The 16,900-nt window shown below is 41.1% G+C and overlaps 2 pseudogenes; both read left to right on the plus strand.

Moving 5' to 3' along the window:
- The first annotated feature begins 3,793 nt into the window (after positions 1 to 3,793).
- On the plus strand, positions 3,794 to 4,945 carry LOC148163055 (small ribosomal subunit protein uS5m pseudogene; annotated as a pseudogene).
- Positions 4,946 to 16,549: 11,604 nt separating this feature from the next.
- On the plus strand, positions 16,550 to 16,696 carry LOC114203671 (U2 spliceosomal RNA; annotated as a pseudogene).
- Positions 16,697 to 16,900: the final 204 nt, after the last annotated feature.

The following is a 16,900-nucleotide window of genomic DNA, read 5'->3' on the forward strand; positions in this document are numbered from 1 at the left end:
CCCTAGCCAAGGGTCATGAAGACAAGCTCTCCCCTGCTGACCATAAAGCAAATCTTGGAGGTAGTACTGGCTACCAAATGTACCAAAGAAAGTCTTTCATTCTTTTATGTTAAGGAACTGGATGTGATGGGCCCCAGCCACTGGCTAGTGTACCCTCTCTTTCTTACAATGCAGGTGTATAATCAGGGAAGCCTTATTTATGAACTTTGTGGCTTTTATTCTCTACAACAAATGCTCAGGATATAAAAAGTACTCTGAAAAAATTTGATGAGTGAATGACAGTGATTCATGCTCTAAATTATGGCCCCTGGATAGTCATCCATCCACGAATATTAGTACCATTGACTTTGCCTTGTTTAAAGCATGAAAAAAATGGGTTTGTCTATAAGTCACTGTGCTACAAATATTCTGAGTCCTAAAAGCAGAATAATGAAAGGGCAGAGCAAGAGGATAAAACAAAAGCTAATATATGAGATTTTTATCTTAAAAAATAAAACAAAAACATCCCATAAAAACATACTTTACATGTGAGTTAAAAATTATGGGAAAGATTAGAAGAATGAAGGGCATGGGAACAACTGAAATCATTAGAAGGAAGTAAAGTGTATTTTCCAAAAAGACTATAGGCAAGGGGAAATCTTCATAGGAAATAACCAAAGAAAACCAACATAAAAGTAGTCACCCAGAAAACTGCCACATTTTTCTCGTGTTTCATTTCCAAGATGTCACTACCAAAAATGTTAATAGCTGAAAAGGCAATTAAACAATACATCTGGGCCATTGTGAGCATTGGCTGGAACCAACACAATAGTACATAGGTCACTGAAGTGCATGTAACGCATGAGTAAAGAAGAATACCACAGGCAGAAAAACATACAGGTGCAAAATACAAAGGACCCAAGGACATCTCTCTAAGGTACTGTGAAGGGAAAAAAAAAACTCATAAGCTTTGCTGCAGATATAGGGGTGAAAGCAATGAACTGTGCATAGACGAGAATGTGATTTAAATTATGCCGGTGTCATGCTGGATAAACCAATAAAGGAGCTTAATCGCTGCTACAAAAGCCCAAGGTTAATAGTGACAAACTCCCCCAACAGTTGCACAGCAATAGTATGAAAAAAGATGACTTTGGACAGAAGCTGTATAATGGCTACTCTGCACCTGGAGAACTTCAATAGAACTGTGTGAAAGAAATCAGATACAAATCTGTCCAAAAGAGAGGGGAAAGACTCTTAGACAGACAGATGGTATTTCTAAAATTATAATGAAACCAGCTTCAGGGAAAATCTTTGACAGGGAAGTGTGGTGAGAAAATAAGCATCCATTAGCATAATGGGTCCCAGAATCCAGGTACTACTTGATATGTGCAGAATGTACAGTAGATTTAAAAGGAGCCACTAATGTAGCCCCAATCTACCAAAAAGTCTAGTCTCTCAGAGTTACCAAGAAAAAAAATAAGAGAGGTTTTCATTAATTTCCAGCTTCCAAATGACCTCTTCAAGAGTGGAAATTTCCCTGGAAAACTTAGGAAAGCAATCTCAACGGGCTAAGAGAACTCACCTTCTGCCTGGTCCTCAACTTAGTGGGAGGCACTGCCCCAGACAGACCCAGGTTGGAAAAAGAAAAAAGGTAGCACCAAATCTACCACTGACTCTCAAACCACAGTCCCCTTAAAAGCAAAATAATGTCTGGTATTTATGTTACAACCACCAAGAAATGCAAAGATACGGCAGAGACTAAGAAATATGCAATGTCCCTGTCTGAGTCTTAAGTACTTTTTCATAATGTTGTATAAACTGTAGAACTATGAGGATGTCATACTCCCATTAAGCACATCCCTCTCTTAAAGCAACTTTCCACTCTCTGCATCTAGTGTGTGTGTGTGTGTGTGTGTGTGTGTGTGTGTGTGTGTGTGTGTGAAAGAGAGACAAAGAGACAGAAAGAGAAAAGCAGCAGAGTGAATGAAGGAATGGTATAAGGAGAGACAGATCCCAAAGGTATGACCCTTACCCAAGGTTGTGTCATTTCCTTTTCTTTCCAAATCAGCCAGTACCAATCACCTGGCCTACAGGAAGCCTGGTTAATAGAGGTGTGTGCTGGGGCCATAGGTGGGGGGAGGGGATATGGTCAACCCAGTTAGCTGGGAAGGACAGAGCAAAGGGAGCCTTTATGCAGATACCAGTCTTCCAATACCATTCTGATGCTTCCTACTGTAGTAACTGTAGAGCCCCAAGTTTGAAAGATATTTCTTCCTTCTGAGTACACTGCGACTTCTATTTCTACTTAACTTCCATATGACTAATAAATAGTAAAAGCCAATCATTTTCAACAAACCCTTTCTTCCAGATCTACCCTTGCTTCCTCTCCCTGCTTCTTCACACCTTAGAGTTCTTTCTTCTTTGCATCTCTTTATTCCACTCTTTCTGCTCATTATTTTTTTTCTAATCTTCCTTTCCCCACCTCTTCGATGTTCTTCATCCCCTCCTACCTTAGCCTCCTTCCTTCTCTCTTCCTTCCAACCACCATAATGATTCTCTGAAACTGCTGATATTTCGATTCAAAATTGGTTTTTTTTAAAGATTTTATTTATTTATTTGAGAGAGAGAGAGAGAGCAAGAGCAGTGGGGGAGCAGGGAGCCCAATGAAGTGGGGGAGTAGAGGGAGTGGATCCCAGGACCCCAGGATCATGACCTGTGCTGAAGGCAGACACTTAACCAACCGAGCCACCCAAGTGCCCCATAAAGTTTTTGAATATAGTAAAACCTCTGTGGTTCATTATAACTGGGGAAAAAAAAAAAAGGTCATGTAACTTAATGGAAATTTTGAGGAAGAAAACTCTTCTTAAAGAAACTAGGTTTCAAAACATTCCAGGACAAAGCAATTAAATCACTGTCATGGGAAGGCAAGCTGTGAAAGCACTTTAACTGATAACATATTTATAATTAGTGTATCCATTGTCTGAATGCAAATGTTTCAGCTGAAGGCCTTCACTCTCAATCAGCATAACATTTCCCTTGTTTAATCTATTAATTTACTTAGCAACCCCTTTTTCATAGATGCAGGTTAAACAAGGATTCTGACTAACAAAACTTTATGTCCCAGCAGATGGCCCACAGAAACAGCCTTGCTAGCCTAATCAAAACAAATTTTGCACAACAAACACTTGCTCTGTTGACTGGCTTTGTGACAATCACACTCTATGTCAGAGTCATTCTCAATAAAGGAAAAAAAAATTTAATTGGTAGTATTTGCTGTTTGCATTGTAAGCAGGCAGGGCTGGCCTTACATCTAAATATGAAAATAGCCTGTCAGCTAGGTCCCGCTCACTCTTTTTCTTATCCTTCTCCCTTCTACCCTACTTGGGCCCCTTATCCCATGGGCAAGTGGTCTATTTCCCTGCCTTCCATGGAAGTGCCTCCTCCTTCCAAGGATTAGTCCCCATCCCCTGGAAAATTCATCCATTAATAAAGCTATTAAAAGGAAAACTATTGCATATCCAGAATCCTTTTATTATTTTACCTATCAACCAGGCTGTCTGTAAAATTTAGCTTACTTTAAAAAAATGTCTGCTGAATTTTTAAAGAATTTTATATCCTGAGGCACACTCAAGGCTCCACCGTGCCGACGGGTCACATATGGTCCAGGCAACTTTACCTAAACACCTTTCCAACAGCTTCCATTTGGGCATTGAAGACTGTTCTCAGCAACGGCCCTTTGTCGTCTCCGGGAACCAGAGACAACCATCATTTCATCAGCTTGACCCGTGCACTACAGACACAATACTGTATTTCTTCTCCCAGTAATTTGATGGGCCAACAGTTTCTTCACTAAACTGTCAGCAGATGAACTTTGGAAAGGCACTTTAACAGAGACTGGAGCAGGAGCAAGAAGAAGAAGAGGCAAAAGAACTAAGAAAAGGAGAAAAAAAGGATTTGAACAGGGGTCAGATCATTGGTAAAGGGCGTCATGGTTTCCTATGGCCTGATCTGAATGTCCCTCTTACGAGACAGGGAGCTGTGCAGACCATTGCCGAAAGAAGCAAGGAAGAGCAGGAGAAGGCAGAGGCTGATCTGGTCCAGCCAAGGGAAGAGTGGGACCGGAAGAGGAAGAGGAAGGTTAAACGGGAGTTGAGGATGGAGTAGAAACATACAGGGAGGCGTCATTCTTGGCCCCCTGACCCTGGGCCCAATGGAGAAACACATGATGATTTTGATACCAGGATACTTGAGGTAAGAAATGTTGTAAATATGACAGCAGAAGAGGGAAGAAAGAAATCAGTCCATGTCCTGGTCGCTGTGGCGAATGGCAGAGGAGGTGCCCCTGATCGGATGGATGTTTTCAGAAGAATGAAGAACAGAGCAGTTCACTATTTGCATTATGTAGAACGATACGAAGACCATATGATACTCCACGGTATTTCTTTAAGATTTAAAAGGACCCATATCAAGATGAAGAAACAACCCAGAGGCTATGGCCTCCGCTGCCATCGGGCCATCATCACCATCTGCCAGCTCACTGTCATTAAAGACATGTATGCCAAGGTCTCTGGGTCCATCAACATGCTCAGCCTCACACGGGGCCTCGTCCATGGGCTCTCCCACCAGGAAACCCATCAACAACTGGCTGCTAAGAAGAGTCTCCGTGTTGTAGAATTCTGGGAGGAATGTGACCATCATAGTGGCCTCCCCGCAGGGAGCCTTGAGAAAGGATCCAGAGCCAGAAGATGAGGTTCCAGACATCAAACTGGACTGGGAAGAAGTGCGGGCCGCACAGGGAATGAAGTGCTCAGTGTGGTCGAGTTTAAAGAGAACTGCCACCTGTGCTTTCCCTCTGGCCTTGTACAGCTGCAGTAATGTCCAGCACCTAGAGGAGACTCAACCCCTCATATTTTGGAATGTCACTTTCTTTTTAAAGGTAAGGACAACCTTCTTTATTGACAAATAATAAATAACTATAGCTTAAAAAAAAAAGAATTTTATATCCTCGGGCGCCTGGGTGGCTCAGTTGGTTAAGCGACTGCCTTCGGCTCAGGTCATGATCCTGGAGTCCCGGGATCGAGTCCTGCATCAGGCTCCCCGCTCAGCGGGGAGTCTGCTTCTCCCTCTGACCCTCTTCCCTCTCGTGCTCTCTGTCTCTCATTCTCCCTCTCTCAAATAAATAAATAAAATCTTAAAAAAATTTTTATATCCTCTTCTGAATCGAAGAAATATAGCTTTGAATTTGATTAACATGAGGTCTCAAAGAACTTGCACTGTCAATACCCCTTTCTATGAAATCTACTCTTTACCCACAACCCAGCCTGGACCCCCTTTTCAGAGAGCGCAATACCCACAGCTTCTGGTGAGAGGCTTTCTTTAGCGCTGTTGACTCGTACATAACCCATAGACTCCCTTGGTCACTGTAGACTGGGCCAGGACCTTACCCAAAATGAGCCAGTCAATTCTCTTTCCAGAGAAACTGAAAAGAAAATTGAGAGATTCCAGTTACCTGGAATCTAAGGGCCTATCTGTACACCTAAAGGCCGAGAGAGGATCTGTTTTGGCATGATGATGACATGCCGTCACTGCAAACTGGCCTAAAATAAGCTGACCATTTAGAACTATTAGGTTCTTTCACTGAAGGCAGAGGCAACAATATTTTAGCCTCAGGACTGAGCTAAACTTCTCACCACAGTTGGACAACAGAACCCAGGTACAGAGCCAAACTGAGTCCTAAGACAAGAAATGACCTTCCAGAAATATAATCTTATACTTGCTCATATAAGGAAGAGTTGCATACACAATATTTCTAGTCAATCCCTTTATCTTGAACATCACACAGTTCACTAATTCAAAGTCATTTCTAATGCCCTTTTTGCTAATTTTAAAACTGTCTAGAGCTAAGCTGAGGTAAATGTGTTTGCAACTTAAAGGAGCTGTCTTTTGAGTATGGATTTCTGGTTAAGTTCTTTCAAATGCTGACTAGTGTATGTTGCCAATTTCCTGGGAGAAGTGTCTAGTTGAGTACTTCAAACTTCAATTACTGGCCCCTCAAGTAAATATCAACTATGCATATATAGATGTATATATACACATATATGCATACATACATGTACGTGTGCATCTATATAGATATGTGTATGTGTAGATACAGATATAGCTAGACATACACATGTACTATCTTCACTGAAGTGTTTTAAAATAGATATAGACATTGTAACAGTCGTGTGTTAGCAGAGCCTAAGTATCCAGTCTGCAGAGAGGAAGAGGAAACTGATGTCAACAGGGAACAGAGGGAATACCTGAAGACTCCGAGGAAGAATTCTTAAGACTGCTATCTTCAGGGACACCTGGGTGGCTCAGTCGTTAAGCGTCTGCCTTCAGCTCAGGTCATGATCCCAGAGTCCTGGGATCAAGCCAGGGTCCTGGGATCAAGCCCCGCATCGGGCTTCCTGCTCAGCGCAGGAAGCCTGCTTCTCCCTCTCCCACTCCCCCGGCTTGTGTTCCCTCTCTCGCTGTGTCTCTCTCTGTCAAATAAATAAATAAGATCTTTAAAAAAAAAAGACTGCTATCTTCATTTTCAGTAATTTCTCTCTCTCTCTCTGGTTTCAATCCTTTGTGAGACCTACCTGTACTTCCTACCTTGGGCTTATATAAGATATCCCTATATCATCATATTAAGTTTCCCCTCTTCCACACACTAATTTGAGTATATTCTGTTACTACCAAACAATCCTAGACTAAGAAATTAATACTATTCTTACAGAGTAAATATAATTACAAACAAAAATTTGATATATTAGTTAGCTTCCCAGCCTCATTATAAGTAAAGGTATAATTTCCATTAGGCCTATTAAAATACTAAAGTAGCTCAAGGACTGTATTTGCCATATTCACAGACTCCTTCCCCCAGTTGAGAACCACTAAGCAGCGGTGTGAATGTTCAAGTAATTTTCTCCAAACACATCTAAGCATATGTGTATTTTAAAAGAGGATACTTTTTAAACTCAACCAACCCTGGCTGAGTACTTGATATATTCAAAGAACCATCTTAAGTGCTAGAGGACATTTAAAGGTAGAAGACATCTTCTTAACCACAGGGTTAGGGTTCTATTAGCATTCTAATGAAGAGAATGAAGGGATAGGAAAGCACACAAATGACTACAATAAAAGGTCAATAAAGGTAGTAAATGCCATGGAAAGTATAAATTCTGAAGGGATCTGAAGGCAAAGGATAGTTTACTAAGCTCAGTAAGAGTCCAGGGTAGATACTGAAAGTCTGGTGTGGTCTGCATAGGCAGAGATGTAAGAAAGAGGAGGGAAGGCCTACCGAGCAAGAGAAATTGCAGGGAAGTACAGAGCCTGCAAGTTAGAGGACTCGTTCTAGAAAGTGTGCTTCTGCTGTGGTAGAAAATGCCTGAAGACATGATGTGCGAGAAAGACTGGAAAGGTAGGTTTGGACAGATTGAAGGCCCTGAGTCACACACCAAAGTTCTAAATACTTTGTTCTATTGTCAGTGAGGGGAAAGAGAGAGGGAATCAGAGTAAAGTGGCATGATAAATTTTGTATTTGAAATAGTACCTCTAGTGAGAGAATGTAAAAAGCATAGAAGACAGGAAATAGAGCTGGGAAGCCAGTTAGGAAGCTGTTTAAGTCCTCCAGGTAAGAGTTAATGAGATGCTACTCTAGGGCAGTTGCAGTGAGACTAGAAATTAAGGATAAAACTGATAATTACTGTAAAGGTAGAGTTGACAGGATAAGATGATGAATAACGTAGGAAAGCTTGAAGGTCTACAAAAAATGACTTAAAAGCTTCTTAACCATGAAGATTTGGCTTGCTCTTCTTTAAAAAGGAGTTGTGGGGCACATGGCTGGCTCAGTCAGTTGAGCATCCAACTCTTGGTTTAGACTCAGGTCATGATCTCAGGGTCGTGGGACTGAGCATCCCATCGGGTTCAGTGCTCAGGGGGAAGTCTGCTTCTCTCCTGCTCCCTCTGCCCCACCCCTCTCCCCGCTCGCTTTCTCTCTCTCTCAAAATAAATAAATAAATCTTTAAAATAAATAAGTAAACATTTAAATAAATAAAATAAAATAAAAAGATGTTATTTTCTCCACAATATTTTGTGAGAATGAAGGGTACAATGCATGTAAAGGGAACACCTAACAAAACGGGATTTATAAAGACCAGAAAGAAAAAAATTTTCTAAAAGCAAGCTAGGGAGTTATTTTTTATAGGAAGTAACATAGAGCCACAGCCTTTGATTGCATGGAGAAGACTCTTCTAAGTAAGACCAACCCTAAGTCAGAGCCACACCTGGCATTGAGTTCCCCACAAATTTCAGTACATAGTTATAGTGGGTTCAGAGACATGTCAAAAGACTAAGATTACTACTCATTATTAACATCAAATAACAAAAGGTTTACTGGCAATAAAAAAAGGGAAACCAACAGTGAGAAGCAGGAAGTTAACTAAAAAGAACATCAAAGTAGCTGACTTGGCAGATCAAGTACTAAGAAACAAGTCCATGTCAGCCATAAGAAGACTGTGAGATGGAGTGATGTTCAAACCCACCAATGGTGCAGTTCTAAAATTAATTCCGTAATAACTAGGGAGTAACATCTAATATGGCTGGTTAGTGAGCAGCTCAGTGAAAATCTTGGCCAAGGGTGAACTTTTTTAGAGCTACTCTTAACAAATTCCATGAGAACATTAAACCCTAATGACCTCCTAAGTCATTTAATGTATGTAATACATTGATGTCTCTCTTTTGTATCTAAAAGGTTATTTGTTAACATACCATCTTTAGAAGAATTGAGAATAATCCCCCATATCATTCCTTTCTTACTCTGTGGCTTAGAAGTGGAAATCCAATGACATGGCCAAATGTCAAAACCTTCTATTTGCACTGTATCATACTGCAACCAGAGCTGACCAAGGTATTAAGCAGATTTCCTGACCTAGGAATGCATTGCATAGAAAACACAAGGAAAATGAAGGGAATAAACCTCCTGAAGTTCCTCCTTTATACCAATCTATGCAAGAGCCAGAGCTATGGCAATCCTATTGATAAAATTGTGTAATTAAAGTCTGAACTTTGAAACACTGGCGAGGTATAGACAGAAGCAGGCAAAGGGAAATGGTCATTCAGACAGGGCTGGCATGTGATCCAAACTTGTGAAGGACACTGCAGGGGATCCAGGAGCAGAGTAACTCCCAAAAAGAGAGGACTCCCAGTAAGACAAGGACAAAGATGATTCCTGGAGCTGTTCCTACATCACAGTTCTGCCAACCCCTTGTTCAGGGGAGATTAAATGTTTCCATGTTTAAGTTAACTCTTTAATATGATGTATTTCTAATGTGAGTTCTGTCAATTTATTTAAAAATCTCTGTTAAGAAGCACCCCCTTTCTATTCTAGCCCTAGTCAGATATTGTCAAGATGGATATTTGAACCAGATGTATCCTAATTAACATTTGTAGTTAAAATTCTGTGGTCCTGGGTAAGCAAATTAAGCAACTCCCACATGGAATTCCTCTTATGGGTTCTAGCTAGTTTTGCAGTAAGCTTCTTGCCAAAAGCATTTTCACTGCAAGATTTTCATGCAAACATTTTCTTTGCAAAACTAATTGGCTGTAAGACTATTTTACCATTAAAATAAATAACTGGTTGACAGATTGGTTCGACAGTCTGTTAGTTTCAACAACTGGTTGACAGTTTGGTTTCATTTCTCCACTGAAGCAATGCTCTCATTTTTATATTATATAAATATAATTATATATTAGCCCTCATAATAGTCTATACAGTGATGCAGAGTTTTGAACCCACATTTCACATAGAACCTTGGAACATCTATCAAAGGACATATGACAATATACCAAGAACACACACCAGCATAGAAGGTTTTCACAACACAATACAGAGTTCAGTTACAAATATGTATCGTAGTATTTGGAAACTGATACCACTCTTAATGAAGGAAGAAGTTTTAGTAAAAAGAAAAAAAAAACGACAGAAAAGTGTGATGCCAAACAAGGAAACAAACCAACAAGCAAAAAAAAGGGGGGGCGCCTAGGTAGGTAGCTCTGTCGGTCTGCCTTTGGCTCAAGTCATGATCCCAGACTCCTGGGATCCAGCCCAGGACAGGCTCCCTGCTCAATGGGGAGCCTGCTTCTCCCTCTCCCTCTGCCCCTCCCCTGCCACTCATGCACGCGCTCATGCACACACTCTCTCTCTTTCATAAGTAAATAAAATCTTTTTTTAAAAAAAGTATAATATTATGAACAAAAAACCTTAAAGACAAGTGCTTTGGTACAGTCCACAAATTAAAATCAGTTATTTGCACAGTATTGCCATGAATCTACACACATTTTGAATGCATTCAATTTTTTATTTCTCAATAAAGCCTTTTTCATTTTGTTGCTCATTTTTCATGTTATTTAATATAGTCTTTTTTAATGAATGTCCCTCTTTTATTTTTCATGATTTTATCTTTTACAGTAAAATTGCCTTATAGCAATTAGTTATGCCATGAAAACACCTGCAACAAAGATGCTTATGGTGGAAACACCAGACACGCTTCTGGTGTGCTACACTTCACAAAAGGCACCTGCTACAATCCTTTGTGTAGTTTAGAAGCCCAAGTTCTGTCTTACTCTCTTTATTAACTTTAAGACTCTTCCATAATTTTATTCTCCACTGCAGCCAATCCTATAAAGTACTTCATTCACTCAACAAATATTTTTTGAGCCCCTCCAGGGAACTAGTATGCATTTTAAAGGTTTACTTCCTACCCTACCACCAACTCAGCACAACTAGTCTCTAAAAGGCAAAACTGCATATCCATTTTCCCTTTAAATCTAGCACCTGTGTATTTTCTGCCAATATGTTTGATTTTCCTTCCTTTGTGCTCAGTGAATTGTGCTTCAAAAGAAAAGCAATCAAATGCAGTGGTTAAGAGAATAGACTTTGTAGCCTCATTCCCAGGGTTTGTATCCCAGCTCTGGCACTTAGTTATGTAACCCTGGGTAAATTACTTCATATCTAGGTCCCTTGTTTTTTCATTTATGAGAAGGGGAGAGTGATAGCTCCCACTGACCTCTTGGACCTGTAATGAGCATTGAAGAAGTTGATTTAGGTAAAGCATTTGGAAAGAAGGGTTCCCAGCGTATTAAGCAAAAACTACCTAAAGTGTCAGCTATTATTATGCAAACTCCACTGTTAAAATGTTTACACATATTCAGTGATCCCTAACTGGTCAGTGCTGTTTCGATTCTCCCCACCAACCTAAACCTGTGGGGCTCAATCTCATCAGATCCAATCCCTGCTTTATTTTTTAAAGATTTTATTTATTTATTTGACAGAGAGAGACACAGCGAGAGAGGGAACACAAGCAGAGGGAGTCGGAGAGGGAGAAGCAGGCTTCCCGCAGAGCAGGGAGCCTGATGTGGGGCTTCAGGCTCCATCCCAGGACCTGGGATGACCTGAGCTGAAGGCAGACGCTTAACGACTGAGCCACCTAGGCACCCCCAATCCCTCCTTTAATAACAAGTATCTGCAGTCCCATCATACCATGTTTAAATAAAATCCATAGATAATATAAACCTACCTATGTACATTATTTCAAAATAATTTATATAAAGCCCCAACTATAATAAATAGGAGATGTAAAAATTATAATAGAATAATACTGCTTCAGGGCACCCGGGTGGCTCAGTTGGCTCAGCATCCAACTCTTGATTTCAGCTCAGGTCAGATCTCACAGTTGTGGGATCAGGCTCCACGGTCAACATGGAGTCTGCTTGAGATTCTCTCTCTCCCTCTGACTCTGCCCCTAGCTACCCCCCACCCCCGCCCTGGTGGCACGTTCTCTCTGTCTCTGAAAATAAATAAAATCCTTAAGAAATAAATAAATAAAATAAAACAATACTGCTTCACAACATAACTGCTTGGGCAGACTACAATAGCAACCTCACATTACGGTTTGGGAGGCACTGCCCTGAATGAGAAGACATAATGAAGAAATCATCACATATTTGTATTTGGAAGTAGCCTGGTGGAGGAAACATCCAAAAAGCACACAAGACAGCTATGTTGTGTTGGCAGTTCAAAAACCATGAGTGGTAATGCTACTAGTAGTTTTCGCAAACGGAAAGATCCAAACAAAACAGATTTGCGTGTTGCCTCAATTTACCCAGTAACTATAAAGGCTGCTTTTAGGCAAACAGGCATGAGCAATGGAAAAGGCCCACAGCGACCAGCCGGCTGAACACAGACAGGCCTAGAAGGCTGCCCACATCAAAATATCCATAGGCCTAACTGATCAATGGGCTACTTACAAGTAGGCATAGTTACCGAAAAAGGGACGATTCCATACTTCACCATACCTCCTCATCTTCCCCCTTTAAAAACACTTTCCCCCACCCACTGCCTCCTTACAGAGAGCGCCTCTCCTTTGTTGTCCTGCCCACGGCTCCCTTGCGGTATATTCAATAAATTTCTATCTCCTTTGTTCCGCCTCAGGTGAATTTTCACCTCCCACACCATTGGCTTCCACCTGATCATGGCCCCACATTGGTGGGGGGGCCCAACTGATCAAACAGACACCCCATTTAGACACCAGAGTAACTGCATTTGTAGTAAATACAACCTAGGATAAAAGCTGTGGAAAAATTACTTTGTAGCTATAGGTAAAACTGAACTGAAATCCAGTCTGAGTCTTATAAATGAATTTGAGGGTAACATTCAAAAGCAGTGCAGTACATGGGACAATTCTTCACTGTGAAGCTGTGAAGGGCGGTGCCACATATTGTAGGATGTCTAACCTCCCAGCTCCTGCCTGCTGAGTCTATTAGCTTCCTCCACCCCCTCAGCCATTTGACAACTAAAACAACCCAAAAGTTTCCAGAACAGTCCTTGGGGACAGTACTATCCTGCTAAGAACCACTAGTTTAATGAATGATAGAGAGGGAGAAAGAGGGAAGATATTTGTTGGGCTAGTTTCATTCCTAAGAAGAGACCTCGAGGGCACTATCCCAATAATTGAAAGAGGTCTAGTGGCAGGACTATCCTCAGAGTGGAAGAGGAACTAAAATATTTCTTTCTATACTTCTCCATATTTAAAAATTAAATAAATAAATATTTTTAAAAACGTTCAACATGAAATACAATGAATATGGAATGAAATATAACAAAAATTTAAGAAAAAAGAAATAAAGGAAAATTCTCAAAATCAAATATGAATCAGTAAAAAGCCAGATTATGGAAAAACTCCTAGAAATACAAAAGTTTCTTCTTTTAAATTGCAAGGAAGGGAGAGAAAAGAAAGGACAGAGGTTGTAGATTAGAGGAGACTCAAATGCATACCAACCAGTTGCAATTTTTGGATCTTATCACATAATTAAAAATATAAACACTGCATGTTTGATAATATTATATAATTACTGTTAATTTTTTTTGGTGTGACACTGGAATTAGTTTTTAAATGAATCCTTATCTTCTAGAAATACAAACTTAAATATGTATAGATGAAAGAACATGAGATTTTCCTCAAAATAATACAGGCGTGGGGCAAGGAGGTGAGGACATAGCTGAAAAATTAGCCATGAAATCCATTCTACTTTTGGGTATGTTTCACATATTGCATAAATTAAAAAATAAAATTGTAAAGATGTGGTTTTGGAGAAAGAAAAATTAAGAAGGATCAGAGTCTGATAACATTCTAATTAATGCCATACTGCAGGGGGGAAACTTTAAAAATATAGAAAGAAAATCACCCACAATTCCATCAGAGTCCATTTTGTGACAGGATTCAGCAATAAAACTTTTGTTCTTTTCATCCACTGTCTCTTCCACTTCACAAAGCTTTAATTTTTTTTAAATTTATTTTTTGTACAAACCTCACTAGCATTTCAAGGTCAGGAAAGTGAAAAAGTTGTGTTCTATTCCACAGAGAGAGAAAAAGCAACCTCCCCCCAACCCCACCCCCCAAAGTGGGAACGTTAGTCTGCAGGATGTTTTGTCCATTTGTTACAGTCCTGTGGAACCGAGCAGTAAGCCCGGCTAGCCCCCAGAGTCAGGCGATCTGGAGGTGTCCCCTGGCAGCAGCCGCAAAAACCTGAGGCATCAGACGTAAAACCAAAGCACTAGACGTAAAACCAGCGCACCAGACGTGTGTAAAGGCCCGCCCCCACCTCCCCGCGGCCCTGGAAGATTCTGACACTCTGGAGCACAGCAGAGGGAGGGCAGGAAAGAAGATGGAACCCGAGGGGAAAGAAAAAAAGATGGCATAGGCCTGGCTGGAGCAAAGCATGGAGGCCGGCGTGAAGACGGCACCTACCCGTCTCCATCCTGGAGGGCACCCCAGCAGGCCCCCAAATATGTGTCAAATCAGATGCCTGGTGCTCTGGACACCCCAAGACAAGACTCTGGGGCACAAAGCCGGCACCCCTCCACCCGCACGCCTCCATCGGCTTTTGCTCAGGGCTCACGGGCAGGTGAGTCTGAGCACACAGACCCTATAAGAACCGTTTCTCAGTTCTTTATAGCTCGTGGGTCTGCTGGACACAGCCAGCCCCGCTGGTTTTTAAAGCTAGCTCTTTGTGGGGGTTGTCTTTCAGGTGCAGGTCTTAAAAGTTGGAGATGTCTAATGTAGGGTTCAAACTCTCTGCTCCTCAGAGCGAAGCTCCAGGTTTTGCATTCCCAACTCAAGTAGCGGGGCGCGGTCGGGTGGGGTTTAGGGCGAGATTACGTCCTGGCTTCTCCTACCTGCTTTGTCGTAGCCGTCTCTCGCCAATGCAGAGCAGTTGCACAGCCAGGTTTTGGGTTGGTTTCTGAGGAAGTTGTTCTGTATGTAGTTGTAGCTTGGGGTGTTCACGGAAGGAGATCGGTTCACGATCCTCTCACATCGCCATCTTGAACCGGAACTCCCGTAGGTTTCTACTTCCAGAAGCCGGTGTCCTCAAAGATTTCACAGCTCCCATTCCTTAAAACTGCTGTGTTTGCTCCTACCCAAAATTTTCCTTGCCACTTCCAATGAACAACCACACCAGCCATGTGTGGAAAGTGTCCCTATTCTCAGTTTTCGAAGGATAGACTGCTAAGAGAAAAAAGAATCACTGATTTTGCTGTGGTAGTTTTCCCCTAGAAGAATATTATATTGTCCGTGATTTATTTTTCAATACTTAAACATAGAAATTATGGTGTGTATGTATGTTAGTTTTTATCTATAACTGAATGTTAACTTTATATTTAATGGTCCTTGTTCACGCTCACTCCATGGGTGGATGGCTAGTATTTGAGTGGTGCTAATAAGAAGCCCATATTCTAGGGGCGCCTGGGTGGCTCAGACGTTAAGCAGCTGCCTTCGGCTCAGGTCATGATCCCAGGATTCCTGGATTGAATCCCCAGGTCAGGCCCCTTGCTCAGTGAGGAGTTTGCTTCTCCTTCCTCTGGCTCATGCTCTCTCCCTCCCTCTCTCTATCAAATTAATACGTAAAATCTTAAAAAAAAAAAAAAAAGAAGCAGCAGCGCATATTCCAGAGGCAGCTACCACAAGTATTTTTAACTATTCCTATCAGCGCTAGAGGGTTTAATTAGCATATAACATATTAGAAATGTCTTTCCAGGGGCACCTGGGTGGCTCAATGGGTTAAGCATCCCCACTCTTGATTTCAGCTCAAATCAGGGTCTTTAAATAGAGCCCCAGGTGGGGCTTCATGCTGGGTGTGGTGCCTGCTTAAGATGTTCTCTCTCCTAGTCTCTCTGTCCTTCTACCCCTCCTACTCCCCTCCCCGCCCCGTGCACACTCTCTCTCTAAAAAAAGAGAGAGAGAGAAATGTCTTTTCTTTGGTGAAATGAGATATTCAAGACATACAGATTCCCTAGGAATACCATGAACACCTTGGCAACTACACGTGTATCAATACGATCACCCCATAGCTTATACCCTTGAAGTGACATTCTTGGCCTAGTGTTCTCTTATGTCCTGGTTTTTGCCATTAACAGAATTCTGTCACTGGATTCCTAGGTTATCTGAATCTTCCTTGTAGAAATTGTCTTTTTGTAGTGTACTCATGCAGAGTATTAGGTGCGTAAGAATGGCACTGCGTTAAGATTGCATGGACAAAGTGATAACTATTTCTGTGCCACTTGCTAAGTGATGTTTTCATATATGCAGAATCTGATGTGAGACATGCTTTCCCTATAACCTGCCTTTGGATATGGAAGTGGGAGATCTATCGCCCTCGCCTCAACAAAATAATGGTGGCTGTCATATCTACTGATAAAAACATATCCATTGATTGTGCACAGCCAACTTGGCTTAGATCATTTTGTAACAGATGTGTCCCTGACATTTCCAGTTAGACATAAACTGCATTTTCCTATACAAATGTCAAGTATCTCAAGTATTTTAACATACGTATGGTTACGTTCTTTAGCATTGTGAGTAGAACCCACTTCTGTGCATATCCGGGGTTTGCAAACTGCTGCTCAGGGGTCAAACATGGCCTGCCACCTGTTGTTGTACAACCAGTGAACTAAAAATAGTTTTTACAATTTTAAATAGATGGAATCGCTTCTCGGCCTTTTGGCTAAGATCAAGTGTACAATTTTAAATAGATGGAAAAAATAAAAGTAATATTTTGTAACACATGAAAATTATATGAAATTTCATTTGCAGTGTACCTAAAGAATATGTTTTGGAACACAGCCATGCTTGTATGTTTAGGTACTGTCTATGACTGCTTTTGCTTTACCACATGAGTAATTATGATAGGGATACTATGACATGCCAAGTCTCAATTATTTACTGTCTGGCCCTTCACAGAAAAATTCCTTGACCTCTGGTGTTTTTAGGCTATAAGAAAAAAATCACACAATATTATAAGGAACTGATTTCCAGGTTCTACATAGCTAATTGAA

The sequence above is a fragment of the Eumetopias jubatus genome, unplaced genomic scaffold (genome assembly GCF_037043125.1).
Source record: "Eumetopias jubatus isolate StellerSeaLion01/CBP00866 unplaced genomic scaffold, mEumJub1_p1.0 scaffold_11, whole genome shotgun sequence".
Classification (NCBI taxonomy): domain Eukaryota; kingdom Metazoa; phylum Chordata; class Mammalia; order Carnivora; family Otariidae; genus Eumetopias; species Eumetopias jubatus.